Source organism: Canis lupus, chromosome 33 (assembly GCF_011100685.1).
Source record: "Canis lupus familiaris isolate Mischka breed German Shepherd chromosome 33, alternate assembly UU_Cfam_GSD_1.0, whole genome shotgun sequence".
In the NCBI taxonomy this organism is placed as follows: domain Eukaryota; kingdom Metazoa; phylum Chordata; class Mammalia; order Carnivora; family Canidae; genus Canis; species Canis lupus.
In genome coordinates, this window is record NC_049254.1 from 6,444,008 (window position 1) to 6,463,369 (window position 19,362).

General features: G+C 35.1%; 1 long non-coding RNA gene across 7 annotated transcripts in view; it reads right to left on the reverse strand.

Moving 5' to 3' along the window:
- Positions 1-19,362, reverse strand: part of LOC106558158 — a 287,505-nt gene that overhangs the window by 128,052 nt on the left and 140,091 nt on the right. The window contains exon 7 of one of the 7 annotated variants that reach the window (XR_005383197.1): positions 2,762-2,841. The exons of the other annotated variants lie outside the window; for them this stretch is intronic. This is a non-coding gene — a long non-coding RNA (uncharacterized LOC106558158). The remainder of the gene's footprint in view (positions 1-2,761; positions 2,842-19,362) is intronic. 7 annotated transcript variants of the gene reach the window in all.

The following is a 19,362-nucleotide window of genomic DNA, read 5'->3' on the forward strand; positions in this document are numbered from 1 at the left end:
AGTGTCCATCCATCCATAGATGAATGGATAAAAATGTGGTATATATACAATGGAATATTATCCAGCCATAAAAAGAAAGAAATCTTGCCATTTGTAACAATATGGATAGATCTAGAGAATATAATGCTAAGTGAAATCAGTCAGAGAAAGACAAATACCATATGATTCCCCTTATATGTAGAATTTAAGAGATAAAATAAAGAAGGAAAGGATAAAATAGAGAAAAAAAAAAAAACAAAGAAACCCACTCTAAATTATAGAAAACAAATGGTTACCAGAGGGGAGGTGGATGGGGGAATGGATGAAATAGAGGAAGGGAAGCTCCACATTGGGCTCATTGTTGGGCATGGAGCCTGCTTCAGATTCTCTCTCTCTCTCTCCCTCTACCCCTTTCCCCTTAAAAGAAATATTTATATATATATGACCAGAAAAATGCTTGGAAGGATATACTACAAAACACTATCTTTGGTTATCATTTGGTGACAGGATTATAGTTTAACTTTATTCATACATTTATATTTTTAAAACATTTTTATGATGTCCAATTTCATTTTTACATATATTAATATGGGCTACATGTAATTATTGGTTCTACATTTCTTATTGTCTGCTTTCTCTTTTTATTTAATAGATCAAAAACTTTCTATAAAGAAGTAGTACCTAGACCTTAATATTTATAACACAAAGGCCCTTCAAATTATATTGAGGTCCTTAGGCAGGAATAATAAAAAGTATCAGTTAATATTTTCCTGTGCTTACGAACATGATATTAGATATTTGAGATATAGATAGATAGATAGATCAAATAATTTTTAAAAGGAATAAAAAGAAAACATTACAAATTAATGTTCTAAAAAACATCAATGATTTTTGGTTATTTATTTAGAGTATTATCAGCATGTGTTTGCTGAACCTAGTCCACAGTCACTTTTTGCTTTGCCTTATCAGGACAATTTATAGTATGTTATTAATTTTTTTTCTTGTCTCTTTTTACTTGACCAAAATATTGGTTTGACCAAATAGCAAGGTAGAGAATACAGTGGTGCAGCACTGATTGGGAGTCTTCTTGTCTATTTTCAATGTGTTTGTCAAGAAAAGTCACCTAGTGTTCTGGAAACTTATAAAGGATAAAATATGACACCAATGTATTGGAAGCATGTAAATAGAAAGCATAATGGTAGTGAGAGTATTCTGAAAATCTGCCATTTCAACAAAAAAGATTTAATTCAAAACCAAAGAAGAAAAAATAGAAAGACTTGCAAATGAATAATTTTTAAATTCAATATTGAAAATTCATTAATTTTTCAAACCAGCCAGAACCTTAAAAAATACTGTATTTTTTTCCCACTATAATTCATGTCATCACTAACACCTAGAACATAAAAGATGACTGCCTCTTGCCTGTCTTGGGTGTTAGTCAGGTTGTAGCAGCCTGAGAACTCAGCTTTTGGCAATAAAAATAATTTTTCATTTGAGTTCTTTTTCTTCTTCCTTCCAAGTCACTGTGTATTTAGTTAATGATTTTAATGCCATTTGGACCAAACAGAATAAACTTTCAGCCAAATGTACAGCTTATTGCATGGTATGTTTAGAATCAGGTCTATACTGCCAAAGTGAGAGAGAAAGTTGGATAAATCCGAGTAATACAAACAGCTCCTCTGGAAAATCCTAAGCATAAAAACTTGCCTCGTCTGTCTGGAATTACCTGAATTATCAGAAATTGTTCATTTGTACATAAAAATAGTTTCCTCTCTGACAAAGTCTTTGTATTTTAGGAAACCAACTGGATTTGTTTTCCCTATCCACCATCCAGCTGGAATGGGTTGGCCAAAATAACACGTTAGAATATGGTGACATAGTGCAAGTCTTCAACACCCAAGATTATGTGAGTTCTCTGTTAGAAGAAATACCAAATAAGGCTTAAATACATTATAAGGCAATGCTTAAAACTAAGGCATAATGGAAAAGAGACAAGATCTATTCAACAAGTGTTTATTAATGTTTCTATATTACATATACGTAGCATATTCATATATTAACAACAAGCTATCATTTGCTGCACACTTATGGCATGTCTGGCTTTCTGCTAAGTGCTTTTTAAAATCTCATTTGATCCCATATATATATAATCTGGTGAGAGAAATAATGTTATTATCTCCATTTATAGTAGAGAAAACTTAGAGAAGTTAGGAGACTTACCCAAGTTCATATAATATAGCACATGATTAAACCAGACTTTGAATCCATGCAGTCTGACTTCAGAGCCTTGGTTTTAACCATTACACTACCCTACCTATAGCAGTAGTAGGCAATGAATAAACCAGAAAGAGGCAAAAGCTATATTTCCTCCCCACCCCACCCACCCGTCTACCTCAATCCTCACCATGGAATTTGTTTTTTGTAATAAAGCAACTTCCTAGAAAGAACAGATTGAGAAGAAGATTGGTTCACTTTGAAGAGACCCAAATTTTTTATATTTCTAAGGTCAATTTGCTAACAATAGAGGTGTCACAGGTTTATTACTGTTTCAAGCAACAACTCCCACTGACTGCTACTTCATGCCTCATTTTGACTTGAAAGAGCAGAACTTCCAATTCTAGCAAAATGCAGTAGGTATATTTTTTCCTATTCTTCTCACTAAGTAAAACTAAAATTTGTGGACACCATAGGAAAAACAACATAAGATGACTCTGAAGGGTGGAGGGAAGAAAAAGATGATATAGGACTTCAAGACAGAAGGAACAACACAGAAGTGAATTACCTGGGGTTTCTTTTCATCACATATATCATAGACTTGGAGTTGAAGAAGCCAAAAACCTAGAAATGCTGATGAACACAAATCTAAAACAAAACAAGATAAAATTGAATTACATTAAATTAAACAAAAAGTAAAATGTTCTGATAAAAGTTCTGTCAGGCCAAAGGACTAGGGAAAGGGCAAAGTGGCAAGACAGAAAGCTTTTAGATAATAGCCATTTTATTATAGACAAACAACACGGAAAAACTATGGCTTTACCCACAGCTATGACATCAAATGCTGAGTGGGGAGCCTAGACTTCCACCCTTAACAGTAATGAAGTCCTTTCCCTTTCTCTGTTAGGGCAGTATCAGATAAGGCCTAGTAAAGAATCGGGACTTTTGCCATCACCCACTGGTAATAAGTCCACCTCACCTCTGTGTCAGAGGAAACCATATGGAGAGCCAGAACTCTCACTTGACGCAACTCAAATAAGCAGTACCTGTTCTCCCAAGTGCCAATAGAAACCAAGTGGGGAACCTGTACTTTGACCTCCATTTGGCAATAATAAAGAAGTGCAGTCCTCCTCTCCTCTACCAAAGTGGTGTCCAAAAAGCTAGGCAAAACAGAAAATAGAATAAGGTCCAGAATCTCAAAACCTAATATGAAAATGTACAGAGGATAAAATTAGGTAACTTCAGGAGTTATCAATAGAATCCACCTATTCTGGATAACACAAGAAATGTAAACTGAGAAGAAAATGTGCATAACCTCCTAAACCTGTGGGATAATAACAAAGGATGTAACAGTTGTATCATCAAGATACTCAAGAGAGAGGAAAAAGAGAGCAAGACTGAATAAGTATTGAAAAAATAATTGTGAAAATTTTCCAAATTTGGAGATTGATATCACAGGATGGCAGAAGAGGTCTTTCCAGCCATACCACATAGAAAATCATTGTTTTTTATAACTAACCACAGATGAAAATACCTTTGTGGAACCCTGGGAGTCCAGTGGAGAAGTCCCAGCATTCTACTGGATCAGAAAGTCCAAGATTCATTGAAGAAGGTAAGATTAGTTTTACTTTACCCATGTAGCCCTTCCACTAAGGTGGCACAGCTCAATGCCATGAGAGATCTTGGTTGCAATCACTTCCACAGGGGAAAATGAGGACACAGTGGACACATAGATTTCCCAGCCATGCAGGATGCTACCTAAGAGATCCACTTATTTCTCACCCTCCTCTGATCACTGAAGGGATTGGCTCAGCATAGGTGAAAAATCTGGGGGCAGCTAAGGAAAAAGGAACAGGGGCTTATAGCAACCAGGGTATGGAACTCAAAAAAGGGTCTGCTTCCTGAGGGAGCTTATCACCACTATACTTGCCTTATAAGAAATTCGAAGAGTGGTTCTTTAAAGTGAAATTAAAGGTTGCTACTTAGCAACATAAAAATATATCTCTCACTGTCAAGGTAAGAATTCAGAATATTCTTAAGTTGTAATGGTAGTGCATAAATAATTTTAACTCTATTATAAAACTTAAATGACAAATGTATTAAAAATAACTATATCTATAGTATTTATAACAGATACAAAAAGATATAAATTATGACATGAATAACATGAAATGTGGGAGGGTAAAAGTATGGAGTTTTCATATGTGAATGAAGTTATCAGCTTAAAATAGACTGTTATGACTATGATTTTATAAGCCTCATGAGAAGAACAAAGAAAAATTAGTAGATACACAAAAAATGAGGAGGATAGAATTTCATGTAAAAAATCATAATCACATAGAAGACTGCAAGAGAGGATGCAGGAAAACAGGAACTAAAAAATAGTTAGGAAATAATGAACAAAATGGCAACAGTAAGCTTTACCTATCAGTAATTAATTTAAATGTAAATGGATTAAAATCTCCAATCAAATGATATGGAGTGGCTGAATGGATTTTTTTTAAAAGACCTTTCTATACACCACCTGTAAGAAACTTAATTTAACTAAGGACATGCATAAACTGAGAATAATGGGGTGGAAAAGATATTACATGGAAATGGTCATTAAAAGAGAATGGGAGTAGCTATACTTATATCAGGCAAAATATATTTTAAGTCAAAACTTGTTATAAGAGACAAAGAGGTCATTATATAATAACAAAGCGATCAATTTCATCAAGAGGATATAATGATTATAAATACATATGTACAAAACATTGGAACACCTACATTTATAAAGCAAATATCAACAGAACTAAAGGGAGAAATAGTGATAAATAAAATAGGGGGCTTTAATACATCACTTTTAAAAATGGATAGAATATTCAGATAGAAAATCAATAAAGAAAAAAAAAAAAAGAAAATCAATAAAGAAACAAAGAACTTGAATACAATTATAGACCAAATTAACCTAACAGACAGGTACAGAAGATTTCATTCAACAGCAGCAGGAAACACATTCTTCTCAAGCACACTTGGAACATTCTCTAGGATAGACCATATATTAGGCCAAAAATAGAAGTCTTAACAAATTGAAGAAGATTAAAATCATATCAAGTAATTTTTCTGGACACAATGCAGGAACTAGAAATCAATAATAGGAGAAAATTGAAAAATTCAGAAATGCATGGAAATTAACATACTCCTGAACAATCAATAGGTCAAAAAGAAAATCAAAAAGGAAATAAAAGGGCAGCCCAGGTGGTTCAGCGGTTTAGCGCCACCTTCAGCCCAGGGTGTGATCCTGGAGACCTGGAATCGAGTCCCAGGTCAGGCTCCCTGCATGGAGCCTGCTTCTCCCTCTGCCTATGTCTGTTCCTCTCTCCCTCTCTGTGTGTATGTCTCTCATGAATAAATAAATAAAATCTAAAAAAAAAAAAAAAAAAAAAGGAAATAAAAAACTACCTGAGACAAATAAATATGGAGACACAACATGCCAAAACTTATGGGAGGCAGCAAAAGCAATTCTAAGAGGGAAGTTTATATTGACAAATGTCTACTTTAAGAAAAAAAAAAAAAAAAGATCTTAAATAAAACACCCAACTTTCCAATTTAAGGAACTCAGAAAGGAATAACTCATTACCATTAGCAGAAGGAATGAAATAATATATATTAGAGCTGAAAAAATGAAATAGAGACTAGAAAGATGATATGAAAGATGAAAGAGGGCTTTTGAAAATATAAAGAAAATTTGCAAACCTTTAGCTAGAAAGAACCAGAAAATAAGAGATGACTCAAGGAAATAGAATTGTAAATGAAAGAGAAGACATTACAACTAATACACAGAAATAAAAAGAATCAAAAGAGGGTAACCTAGAAGAAGTGGATAAATTCCTAAGAATACACAACCTAGCAGGATTGAATTGCAAACAAATAGAATATCTGAAAAGAATACTGAATATTGAATCAATAACACAAAATCTCCCATTAAAAAGCCCAGAACCAGATGGCTTCACTGGTGAATTTTACCAAACATTTAAGGAAGGAATTAAACATTTAATGCCAATTCATTTCAAACTCTTCCAAAAAATTGAAGAGGAAGGAATACTTCCAAACTCATTTTATGAGGCTAGTATTACCATGATACCAAAGCCAGACAAGGACACTACAACAAATGAAAACCACAGGCTAATGTCCTTGTTGAACATAAATGTAAAAATCTCAAAAAACTAGCAAAACAAATTCAACAACATATTGAAAGAATCATATGCCATTTTCTAATGGGATTTATCTCTGGAATGCGTTATACTACATTAATAGAATAAAGGAAAATTACCATCTCAATAAATGCAGAAAATAATTTGATGAAATTTAAAATCCCTTTATGGTAAAAACTTTCAAAAAATTAGGTATAGAAAGAATACACCTCAACATAATAAAGGCCATATATGACAATCCTACAGCTAACATTGACTTAATGATGAAAAGTTGAAAGCTTTTCCTCTTCCTCTGAGATCAGAACAAGACAATGGTGCTCACTCTCATCACCTCTTTTCAACATAGTACTAGAAAGCCTAGCCTGAGAAATTAGACAAGAAAAATGAATTAAAAAGTATCCAAATTAGAAAGAAGAAAGTAAAAGTGCATCTATTTGCAGACAACATGACCTTATATATGAAAACCCTAGAGTCAGCCACAAAGCTCTTAGAACTAATAAAGTCAGTAAAGTTGCAAGATATAAAATCAACATACAAAATCAGTTGCATGTGCATACATTAGCAATGAATTATCCAAAAAACAAGTTAAGAAAACAATCACATTTACAATTTTGGTACTACAAAAGAATAACATACTTAGGAATAAATGTAACCAAGGAGGTGAAAGATCTCTACACTAAAAGCTATAAAATATTGATGAAAGAAATTGAAGAAAATGCAAAGAAATGGGAAAATAGCCTTTGTTCATGAGTTGAAAGAATCAATATTATTAAAGTATCCATACTATGCAAAGTAATGTACAGATATCTATCAAAATTACAACAGCATTTTTCACAATAGAAAAAGAATCCTAAAATTCATATATAACTATAAATGACCCCAAATAGCCAAAGCAATCTTAAGCAAAAAAAAAAAAAAAAAAAAAAAAAAAAAATCAATGCTGAAGCATCATACTTTCTGATTATAAAACATGTTACAAAGCTATAGTAATCAAAACAGTATGGTGCTGATATCAAAACAGACACACTGACCAATGGCACAGAATAAATAATCTGGAAATAGATCCATATATGTGATCAACTGATCTTCAACAATCTGGTACAGTGATGGTAGAGGTCAAAATTGGTACAGTTATTATAGAAAACAGTATAGAGTTTCTTCAAAAAATTAAAAACAGTATAGAGTTTCTTCAAAAAATTAAAAACCTTATCATTCAATAATCCCATGCTGGGTATGTATCCAAAAGAAACAAAACCGGTATCTCAAGGAGATACCCACCCATGTTTATTGCAGCACTAGTCACAATAGCCAAGATACAAAAACAACCTAAAGTGTTTGTCAATGGATAAATGGATTAAATGAAATAAACCAGATACACAAATACTGCATGATTTCACTTACATGTGGAATCTAAAAAATTTGAACTTCTAAATTTGTGTATTGCAGCCTCAGTAGAAAACTGGCTCTGATGGTCTCCATAAAAAATGTTCTCCTACATCATTTTGCTTCTCTTTTAGTGACTCTGGCCTTGTGATTTTTGCCCTTCCTTCTCCAGTAAACCAGACCATGTGCTTATAGAATTTATCCTAAATCCTGTCATTTGACAATGAAAACCCAACAGTACTTGCAAAACAGACTTCCTGGGTGGTGTTGAAATGAAAATCATGAGGAAGAATGTTAAGGTTTTCTTCTGTGTTTGGAAGAAACACAAGAGAACAAGCTTGTTGGAGGCAAACAGTATGCTTATGGACAGAGTGACCTTAGGTTCCCCATATAAACCCAACTTTCTCCACTCCAGACTGCTGGACTGTGTGAGTGTCTGGTTTGTCTAATCTGATTATGAGCCCCCTGGGCAAGAACTTTGTCTGTGTTCTCTACAGCACCTAGCCCTTTGTTGGCACCACCAACTGCCAAAGAACACTCAATCCCTGTTAACTAATAATAAGGTTGACTTCCCAACTCAATATGATGAGGTTTCTGTCATTTTTATGCCAGTGTTCTGATTTGTATTTCATATTTATGTCTGGAGAGCAAGCTTCATGTGTTACTGAATCACCTCTGGACTGATCTTCTTTTCAGGAAATGTAGGCATGAGGCTGTTTTTCAACCACGAGTTTTGGGAATACAAACTGCTGAAATATGCTAGGGTACATGAAGGGGAAATGTTTCAGAAAGAATCACTTTTTTCAGCAGTCATGGGGATCTCTGTGAGCCAAGGATACAACAGACTGGTTAGCAGATGTGACCATAAAACCAGCAGGTCCCTACAATGCAAATATTTCACTTTAGTTTCTCTGTTCCTAAGGAAAATAGTCTGCCTTTTTTGGGGGTGTCTATTGATTTAATATTACTTTGTAATTGTACTTCGTTAATTATACATATAACTTGGTCTAATACTGAATCAAAAATTAAGTTTTCCTTCATGTTATATGTGTTACCATATTGATTTTTTATAGGCAGAAATCACAGATTACATATGGAATGTTACAACACAAACATAACAAAGGAATTAGGTACTAGGAACTTAAGTAAATCAGTCTTTAGAAACTTCACAGAAGTTTCATGTTATTCTACCTAGAAGTTGGGCAGTGGTCAACATTTTATATAGTTGTACATACTAGAGGATTCAAATACCTTTATTGCCTTTGTTTTTGTCTTTGCTATCACTTTCAACTTCCCTAAGAACTGCTCAATGACAGTCTGTCTTGCAGCCTCTTCAGCTTTAACTCACTATTACACTGGAGCCTTAGTGGTATGTGTGTGTGTCAGGGGAGATCTCAGTCTTTTAGTGGGCCTGTGTCACCGGGCTGTAATTTTCACCAATATTTCTTAGCTTTACTCCCCCTCTTTGGTGAACCGAGATGGCACCAGAGTTTTATGTATGGCCGTCTCCTAGGTGGAATAAGGCTCTGGTAAAGTCTTGAACCCTGAAGAATGGATGGGACTTTGTTATGGTTTTTAAATTTTACTTTTCCCCTCCCCCTGCCAGAGGTACAGGAGATCTTTCCTGGCTCTTCACCAGGAAGATGGTGGGGTTCTGGAGGCAAATGCCATTAAAGTGCAGGGTTCCCCCTCAGAATGGATGCCCCAGGAGTTTCTCATTCTCATCCGAGTCCACACTCAGCATCTGAAAATTCATTATAAAAATTACCATTTAACTCTTGCTATAAGTTTATGGCTCCCATGACTTCTGCTCCAGGTGGGCAGACCATTTTTGTAACTCTCTGAATTTGCATGGTTTTGAGGTAGCAGCTTGACCTGAGATCTTAGTTTGTTGCTATGTTCAAGAAAGATCACTGGTTTTCAGTATGTTCAGTTTTTTTCTTATGAAAAGAGGAGTGACAACTTCTAAGCTCTTCATATATTATTGAAGATGAGCCATTACACAATTTTTCACAGGTGAAAACAAATGTGATAAGGGAGTTGATATACTGCTACAAATAACTGGGCTAAAAATTATTTTTAATTATCTTCGAAGTTTATTTATAATAAGCAAGTTAAGGGAATAGGACAATTGAGATGGTTAACAGAGCCTAGCAGGGTTTCCACGGGCCTAATTTGGAATAACTAGAGCAGTATAACAAATAATGAGTGGAATAAATTATAATACATTGGGAAAAAAAGGAGTCCATCAGTTCATAATTATACCCAAAAATAATTATTTCAGGTGTTGGGGAGGTAGAGAATGCAAAGTTCTTCTTTACAGAAAATGACAATGAACAAATGCAGAGGAAATTATAAAATTGGAAAATCACCATCTTTCTGGCACCAGAGTAATGACTAATCCAAGCAATATGCATTAATGGATACCAAAACCATTGAGGGAAGGATTACTGGAGAAAAAAAATTATTCAATATTCATACAGTCTCAAAATATCACCTTGCAGAGTACTCATTAATCACAAAAGTGTACCTGTACAATGAAGAAACACAACAGACACTACTTTGCCAAATAATCAAACTTAATTTCCAAACTTGGATACACTGATATCATGTACTTCCTTATATGATGCTCTGTGAAGGACACATCACAACTGTTGTAGTCCTGCCCAAAATACTCTACCTGAATCTACTTAGGAGAAAATAGTCATTTTTAAGGATATTGTGCAAAACAATGATCTGGTGTCTTTAAAAAAATAATGCCATAAGAATAAAATAACTGGGGATTGTTTTAGATTAAAGGAGGATAAAGACACTTGATAACTAAATGCAATGCATGATTCTTCTTCATTGGATCCTGGAAGGAGGTATATGAGTAATTATAAAGAATTTCATTGGAAAACTTCGGAAATTTGAATATGAACAGTGTTTATTTGATAAAAGTTTCATCTCAATGTTAAATTTTCTTATGGTGATTGTATTGCAGTTTATGGGAGAAGGTCCCAAATTTTAGGAGAGAAATGCTGAAGTACTGGACTAAGTGTCACGATGTCTACAATTAAACTCCCAGAGTCCTCTTTGAAACTTTTCTGTAGGCTTGATATTTTTTAAAATAGAAAAATGAAAAAGTAAATAAGATGAATTGACAGTAGTAATAATCAGTTTAAAATCAAATGCCTTATCTTTGGGGGTGTTAGACATCACACTGGAAATTCTTTCAACATGCTATGTGTGAATTAATTTTTTGCAAGTGAAATAGAGTAAAATAATTGGCCAAATATACAGTTACAGTAAAATAGTTATAGAAATCAGCCAAATACACAGAAACAAAGAATACAGCAGACAGCCCAAAAACTCTTGAAGCCTCTTACAAAAGACATAGAATTTTATAAGGGTTTTGCCAATAGTCCCAGAAAATTAAAAGTAAAATTTTGGATGCAATAACCTCACAACTATTCTTTGTATTATTGAATATGCATAAAATATCAATAAAAAGATTATATCCAAATATAAATAATTGCAATAGAATGCCCTCCTACCTGAACAAAGAGCTTTCACAAACCTATTTTCTTCAAATGCTGTCATTGCACTGTGCTGGTTACTTTGACAACATGTGAAATAATGAGAATGTACACTTAGTCTTGGCTCTGACGCCTTCCCTAAATAGGGCACTTTTAAAGACACATTCTCTCCTGCAAGTGATGGTAAAGTGATTAAAATGATGGCAAAATCCAACATAAAGGTCAGACTGAGTATTGCCAAGTGCTAGAAACTTTCATAAAGTGTCTGAGTAATGTTTTTATCCTTCCACATCACCGCCTGTACTTGTGGTGCATGCCAAGGCCGCAGGGAAAGGTTAGTCAGTGTGTTCAGACACAGGACAGAAGAGTAATAAGTGAAGGAGGATTAACTATCTTATCTATCTGGGGTAAAGCACTGGATGCTCTAGAAAAAGAAAAACCCTTCTGTGTTAAGGCATGTTTTAGAAATAGCTCCATTCCAATTAGTGCAATTTATAAACTCTCTTTGCCCTGAGGATTTTCAGGGGCTTGATTAAAAATTAAAGAAAAAAAACCACCTTACTTTATAGGCAGCGAAAGGCACAATTAGGACTGCCATGTAGACATCCTTACAGGATATAACAATTAACTCACCCGATGATGAAGTCTTGCCCTCTTCCCTGCCAAATTCCAAGAACAAGTGGTCTGTTTTTAAAGGACTATGTCACAGCTAGAGAAAGGGACAATGGATTTCAAGGGGAATTAGGGACACAGAGGGAAAAATTGCAGAGGGTGAAGAGCCCCTGTCCTTCCAAAGCCTGCTTTTCCTTACATCCTCTTTGATGCTGGGAATTAGGTGGTGACTGAGAGGCCAGGAAATGGAGAAACTTGGACAGGCATTCAGTCCCTTGCCTCTCTAAGACTCGCATTCTCCTTCCAACTTCCATTTTCTCTTTTTGGAGCAGAGGTAGGATATTTGCATCTTAGAATCTGTTGGGGGAGAACAGAAGGGAGAGCCTGAGACTAGCTAGAGGAAGTGCTAAAGTCCCAGGAATTTTCCTTCAATTCCTGCCCCAGCTAGAGAGGTCTGCTGCTCTGGGCTGAGCTCAGAGCCCGGAGACCAAACAGCATCAAGTTACCCAGACATTTCTCTGAGAGGAGTTCCTTTGTCTCAAGACACCCGGATATATAGCAAGAGTCTTGGAGTCAGATGGCTTCAGGTTTAAACCCTGGATGTACTGCTATTTTTTGTTTGAACTTAGAGTCATTTAGTGAAGAGTTTCAGGATCTTCTGCTAAAAACAACAACAACAAAAAAAAACAAAACCAACAAAACCAGGGTGGGGGATATTATTCACGATAATTAGGCTGGTATGAGAATCAAATGAGATGGAGAATTAAGGGTTCAGCGCTACATCTGACAGTTGTAAGGGCTCAGGGGATGACGGCTGCCCATGCCCTTCAGCAGCCAAAGATCAGGGATTAGTGTCATTCTTTCGAATCTCCTCAGAGCAATGATGTGGAATATGAAAGCTGTGACATCCAGTCTATTCTGGCTCCTATATTGTTAACCTAGGCACGTCATGCACTAGACAGGATTCCAAAGTAGACAATATTTGTCTTTAATGTTCTTGTCCTGCTCCTTCCAAAAATAGCTTTTATATCCAGGATTCCTTTCTCCACATTTTCTTTTTGATATTGAGGTTTCATGTGGCATGTCCTACCATCCTCTCTGGACCTTCACTCTTTTGGCAAATGTGTCTTCTACTTTCCTTAGGTTCTCTGTGATAATACCAGCCACTACTCCTATAAATTAATCAGTGCTCTGAGGCTATGTTCTGTTCTCTTTCCTTATTGCATTGACAAAATCTTTGAGTGACAAAGGATCACAGACTTGATATCCAGAAAGTGAGAAGAATCATTTTGGTGTCTTGAAATTTTATTGTGCCAAGTATTTTCAAAATAAAAACAACTTGGTAATATTTTTATTATTTGAAATATCGAACGCTCTTAAATATGGTATATCTTTGGAAAAAATATAATAAAATTCTTTTGACTTTAAAATAACAAAGAGAATACAGTAACTCTAGATTAAAAATAGAAAATATGAACTTTGACTCATGGAACTTTTATATTAATCACTTCCCTACCACCCATTCATTTTCCCTAGTTGTAAATGATAATATGATAGTTAATTTTATACTTATTCTTTGAAGCCCTCTGATAAAAAAAAAAAAGTTCTTTGTGTAAGCAGATTATCAGTCCTTGTCAAGAAATATGGTTGCTTTATAGCTTTCTGAAAATGTGTTTCAGTCCTACATGTCTGGGCACACAGTTCGGAAAATTCAAATTAAATTTCCCATTTTTTAGTTCATTACAGAGTCCATGCTAACTGCCTTAGGAAAACTGATTTTTTTTTTATCGTGGTTGTCACTTTCTTAAGGTATGAATTTCTCCACTAAAATCCATTAGTTTTCTAAAACTGTAGGTTTTATAATTAGCGAGATGACAGCATTTCTCTTATGTAGAGCTCCCTGGTCACCATGAGGCAAACTAAGTGGTATCTGAAAGCCTTGCTATGCCTTTTCTTCACCAATTTATATTTCTATCTACCACCTTTTTCTGATATAGTTACTATGTCAAACACCAGGGATAAGTCAGTTTCATGATAATATCCTCCCTTCACTCCACATCAAGATATCCAAGTCCTTCATCTCCGTAAGATTATTCAACCTTAGAACCTATTGCTTTCTCTTGTTATCTATAATGGACCATAATCTTCTGGGTACCAAAGTTAAAACAAACAATAAAGGTTCTAATACTTATTACCCCCCATATCCTCCAACAACAATGAATAAATGCACATACATCTTTCCAATTTCCAATTTCTTTGTCTGTTTTGCTTTTTAATGATTTACTAAGGTTCCCTCAAAGGTTATTTGCCATCGAGGTGCCTTTGAAAGTACAATGAAATGTCTATCATCAGGCCAGCATATAAACTCTCTCCACAGATCTTATAAAGCCCATGACTTTCATCATTTATCCTGAATTTCCTCTTTAGACTGTGTATTAATGCAAAGAGGGAAAAAGTGGAGCCTATTTTTTTCTTTCCCAGCCTATACACATACTCAAAGTTTTCAAAGCAAGATGTCATGCTAGAAATAAAATAAACACAGGAAACTTTACTCTTGGCAATACTTTTCAGAGGCAAAGACTAAATTAATAGTAGCAAAGGTGGAAAGAGCATGCCAAATATTTTTACATTTGTTGGCAAGTCTAACTAAAAAGATGGTCCCATGGTGAGCTTTGCCATATTGAGATTCTGGGAGAAATCTGCATGGAGAACATTCCTGGGGCTGGCACTCCTGGAGAGGGCTCCCTTAAATTCTTCACAGCTGGACTCCAGAGACAAGCAGCTGCTCTGTGTGCCAAGGACATGGAAGGAGAGGGAACTATCAAGCTGATTTCTGAGGAAGCTGGCTCCCAACCCAAATATGAAAATTACAGCAAAGACCCTGATTATTTGTCACTTTTTCCCTGCAATTTTGATTCAGTAACCGTATTCCTCTGAAGAGAGATCTTCAAAAAATTATTGCCAATCATATTTTACTCAATCTCTAGTCATTAATTTGCTTAAATTTCCTAAACTAATGATATTTCAGTTAAAGTTATGCTGATATCACATAGAAATTCAATAGCACTAAGAACACTAATCAATTCTGAAACCTTGGTCCTTTAGGATGTGAATGACTAACCCCTTTCTTTAATCCTTTCAGCTTGAAGATGAGGACCTGCTGTTTTCAGGGGAGATTTTCCTTTCTAACGAATACTTGCATTACTTCTAAATAAATAATTTGCCTTCTGTGTCTCCAAATCCCTTTAATTATTGTTCTACAAAAATGTATAACATGGTTATTATATATCTATCTCCCATGACTTTTTTTACTTTCTAAATTCCTTAAGAATAGTGAGCATGTTTCTTACTATGGGCCCCAAGTCTCCGTGAACACATCAAACTTTTTGTAAGTAAGTTTACACTAAGGTCCATTGGCTGTTTAACAGTTATCTGTGAGAAAGACAAACTGCTTTTTTTTCTCACTGAATTATAAAAGACTTTAATTATTCTAATAAAAAATGTTATCTTTAGTTATTAGGAATTTTAGCATTTGTAATATAAAAGTTTATTAAAGACCACATCTTGATTTTAGTATAAGAATTAGTCGGGGTTGTTTTCCTACGATCTGATATTTTTATATCTATATGCTGCTTTTGGTTTTAGCATATGATTGCTCTCACCTTAATGCTTCCTCATCTGTGTTGACTACTAACATAAATTTCTACAAGATGATCCACATATTGTCTATCAGCTACATGGAAATACTATGTAGAATGGTAAAGTTCCTGGGCATCACTCTAATATAAACTCTAATTGATGTTTAATGATGACAGAAAAACATAAACATCCTTTACAGTGTGCCATGCTCTACTGAATTCAAGGGATTCCAATATGGCTAAAGAAAGGGAGGAGCTGAGCTTCCATGTGCATGCTTTCCAACAACACTGTTATTGTACTGCCTGTCAGCATCAGGAGCTACCATTCTGACATCTTCTCAGTAGAATTCAGCTACAAACCCAATAAAAATCCTAGCTAAGTAGGTCAGACTGCCGAGAGCCCTGGCACTGACTTTATTTCTGACTGGGCAAGGACTCTCTGCCATGGAAGAATGACAACGACATAATAAATCTAACTTGTTGCTTATAAAGAAGTGATTTAATGAGAAATTTAGAGAATTTCTCTGATAATATCAAACAATTATTTTAAATTAAATCCTACAACTCTATTCTCTGTCTCTCTCTCACACACACACATTCTTTAATATTACTGAAGGATGTACACATTCTTGATATAGATTAAAAATATTTAGTTTCATTAGCACAGTGTCCACTATTTTTTGATGAGAACAAAACCTAACATCTTAAACCTTATTTACATAAGAGAAGAAAGAAAGAAAGAAAGAAAGAAAGAAAGAAAGAAAGAAAGAAAGAAAGAAAGAAAGAATCAGTCTGATAGAAAATCCCCATCTGTATATTCCACCAATATCTCAAATTTAATTTACTATCTTTCTGCCCATATCAATTGTCAAGTTGCCACATGTAAACTTTCAGAAATGTCCCTCTTTCCATACAGCCAAATCCTATGACTTTCACTTGGAAGCTATACTTTGATTCTATTATCTCATTTCCATGCATAGCCCCATTTTTCTCTCAATAAACTGGTCATCCCATTTCCAATATCCTTATTGCCAATATTTTTCATCCTGCCAGTGAAGTTTTGTTCCTAGAGCACAAAAGCATTCAATAGTTTCCCTCTATATGCAAAATAGATTTTTTTTATTTTAACATGAAATTAAAGGCTGTCTTATGATTAACTTCAGCTTGACTCCTTATTTTAAGAGATCCAATATTATAATGTGATTAAGAATACAGCTTTTAAGTTTTAAAAGCTCTGGTTTTAAATTCCGACATTTTCTAGCTAAATGACCTTGGAAATAGTTTTAACCTTTTTGTCTTAGTTTCTTTACATATAAAATGGAAAGAAGAATACATATCTTATATATTTGTAAGAATTAAATAGGCACATGTGAACATACATAATGAATACTCAATATATGGTAATCATTATTGGTTTTCTTTTTCAAATTTATCTATTACTACATTCATCCTTACTACAAAGCTATCATATACCTTAGGTGGCAAACAGATTTCATTACCAAAAAGGTCAAGAAGTTGTTGTTCCTTGAGCCCTTTGGGTTTTGTTGTTGTTTTAAGATGTTAGGGGATTTTTTTAAGATTATTTTTATCTATCTGAGAGAGCAATTGAGCACAGAGGGAGAGGGAAAAGCAGACTCCGCACTGAGCAGAGAGCCTGATGCAGGGCTTGATCTCAGGACCTTGAGATCATGATTGGAGCCAAAGGCAGATACTTCACCAACTGAGCCACCCAGGAACTTCTCTTGAGCCCTATGTTAAGAAGGACTCACGCAAAGCAGGCTCAGCAGAAAAGAATTTTGAAATAGATTAGCCATGGCTGCCACTAGGCACAGGAAAAAGAAAATGTCAGTAACATGGATACTATATGCTGTAGTCTATCTCCTATCTTTATAAGTTTATCCTTATTTGTATCCTCTGACTAGAATGTTTGGTGATTACCTCTTTTTCTCCTTCTACCTGTCAGAATCTGACACATAATTTAAGACTCAAATCAAATGCAGCCCTCATCATTAGCCTGCCCTTCCTGTGTATTGCCAGCTGCATTTGTGTCTCTGTTATAGCTCTTATAGAAGCCTGAGTTGAATTATAATTCATGTGTACCTCTTAGGTTTCCACATCTTGAAGGTAAAGACCATCATTCATTTACCACTGCTTGTCCTACAGTACCTGGGGCAATGTTTGCAATAGGCCACCAGCAGCAATAACCAAAATTTATGGAGCCTTAACTATGTGCCAGGCATTGCTGTAAGCACTTTTTACATATGTTAACTCATTTAATTCTCACAGTAACTCGGGGCAGTTACATTATCCTCATTTGCAGAAGAGGAGAATGAAGCATAGATAGTGAAATAACTTGTCTAAGGTGGCAAAACTAGTAGTAAGTAGCTAAGGGGCTATGTTTGTTCAAATTTGATATCATCTCTACTACATGTATGATTCAGTTCAATTTGTTAATAGAATTCCTAGTACTTTATTTCATGTTGACATTTTCTCCTTAAAATAAACAAAAATTTTTAAATCTCTAAAATATTTCACGCACATAAAGTTTAACGTTGAAAATTTCCGCTGTGAGATCATTGGAACCTGGCCAGAGAGAAGCAACCACTCTAAGAAGAGAAATGGTGTTGACATGTGCCAAATTAAGCCAGATGAAACCAGAAATGTTTTAATCCTTCTGTCAAGCATGCATATCCACATATGGGAACCCGAGGGGAGGAAGGGTGTCATATTTAACTTGGACTTTGCAACAACTCTCCTAATATGGATATTTTCTTCTACTTATCATGAGCCAAGTCTCCACAGGAGATCATGCCTTTGCACTTTCCCCAACAACTGAATAACCAAAGAAGTAGGTCTAGGTGGGACACTTGCCACTTTCCTCTGGTTCCCTTGAGCCAACTCTGATGGTCTACTGAAGAGCTACATAAAAACAGCCAAGGATATTCCAGAATAAAGGACAGATGTGAGATCAGGGACTTGCTTTGGTAAAGGAAATCCGCCAGAGCTCTCTTTATGCTACCCAGCCAACTAGCTGTTTTTACATAGAATGCTGATGTGAGCCTTCAAGGGAATCTTAGATAAAGCAGACTGGAGAGCTTGCTGGTGGATCGGCTGAATGTTTAATATCACAACCACAAAACATCTTGATAACAGTTGCATTTCCCCATGATGTATATGCATCCTCCAACTCAATTTACACTTTTTATTTAATAAATGTCAATGTTTCACTTTTTCAAATGTCCTCCTTTTGAAAGGCACCCGTATTCCTAAGGATCCAACTAAAATAATCATGAACCTCCAAAAAGTAACCAAACACAAACTTGTTTAAATGAATGCCTATCCATATACATAGAGTCATACACATTTTTCCTACACTCTATATAAAAATCAGTCACCCTTTAAGGTCTCCGTGCAGTGATCTTGGAGCAGCACTGACCTGCTTCTAGTGAGCCTCACACTCTTTCTTCCAGTTACACATTTTTTTCTTTGACCTATTACAGAAGTGTTGGATGTCTTTGCCTTCTATAGTGCACTGACTCAGTAGGAAACAACTGCATAAGCTAAAATGAATTTGGCCTGATTTGGGAAGTGCTAGCATGGTTTTTCCACCTAAAAAGTAATTTATAACTAGACTTCTGATTTGCTGTCTACTCCCAGTACTATCTCTGATCTAACTTTCTTTCCATCTCAGCATGTTTTCAAGAAGCATTTGGAAAAAAAAAAAAGTATGATTTTTTTTAAACAGGAACTGTGAAGAATTTTTACAATTGGAATGCTCTCTGTTCTTGATGTCTAGAGTTTCACATTTCCAGTCACTATTCA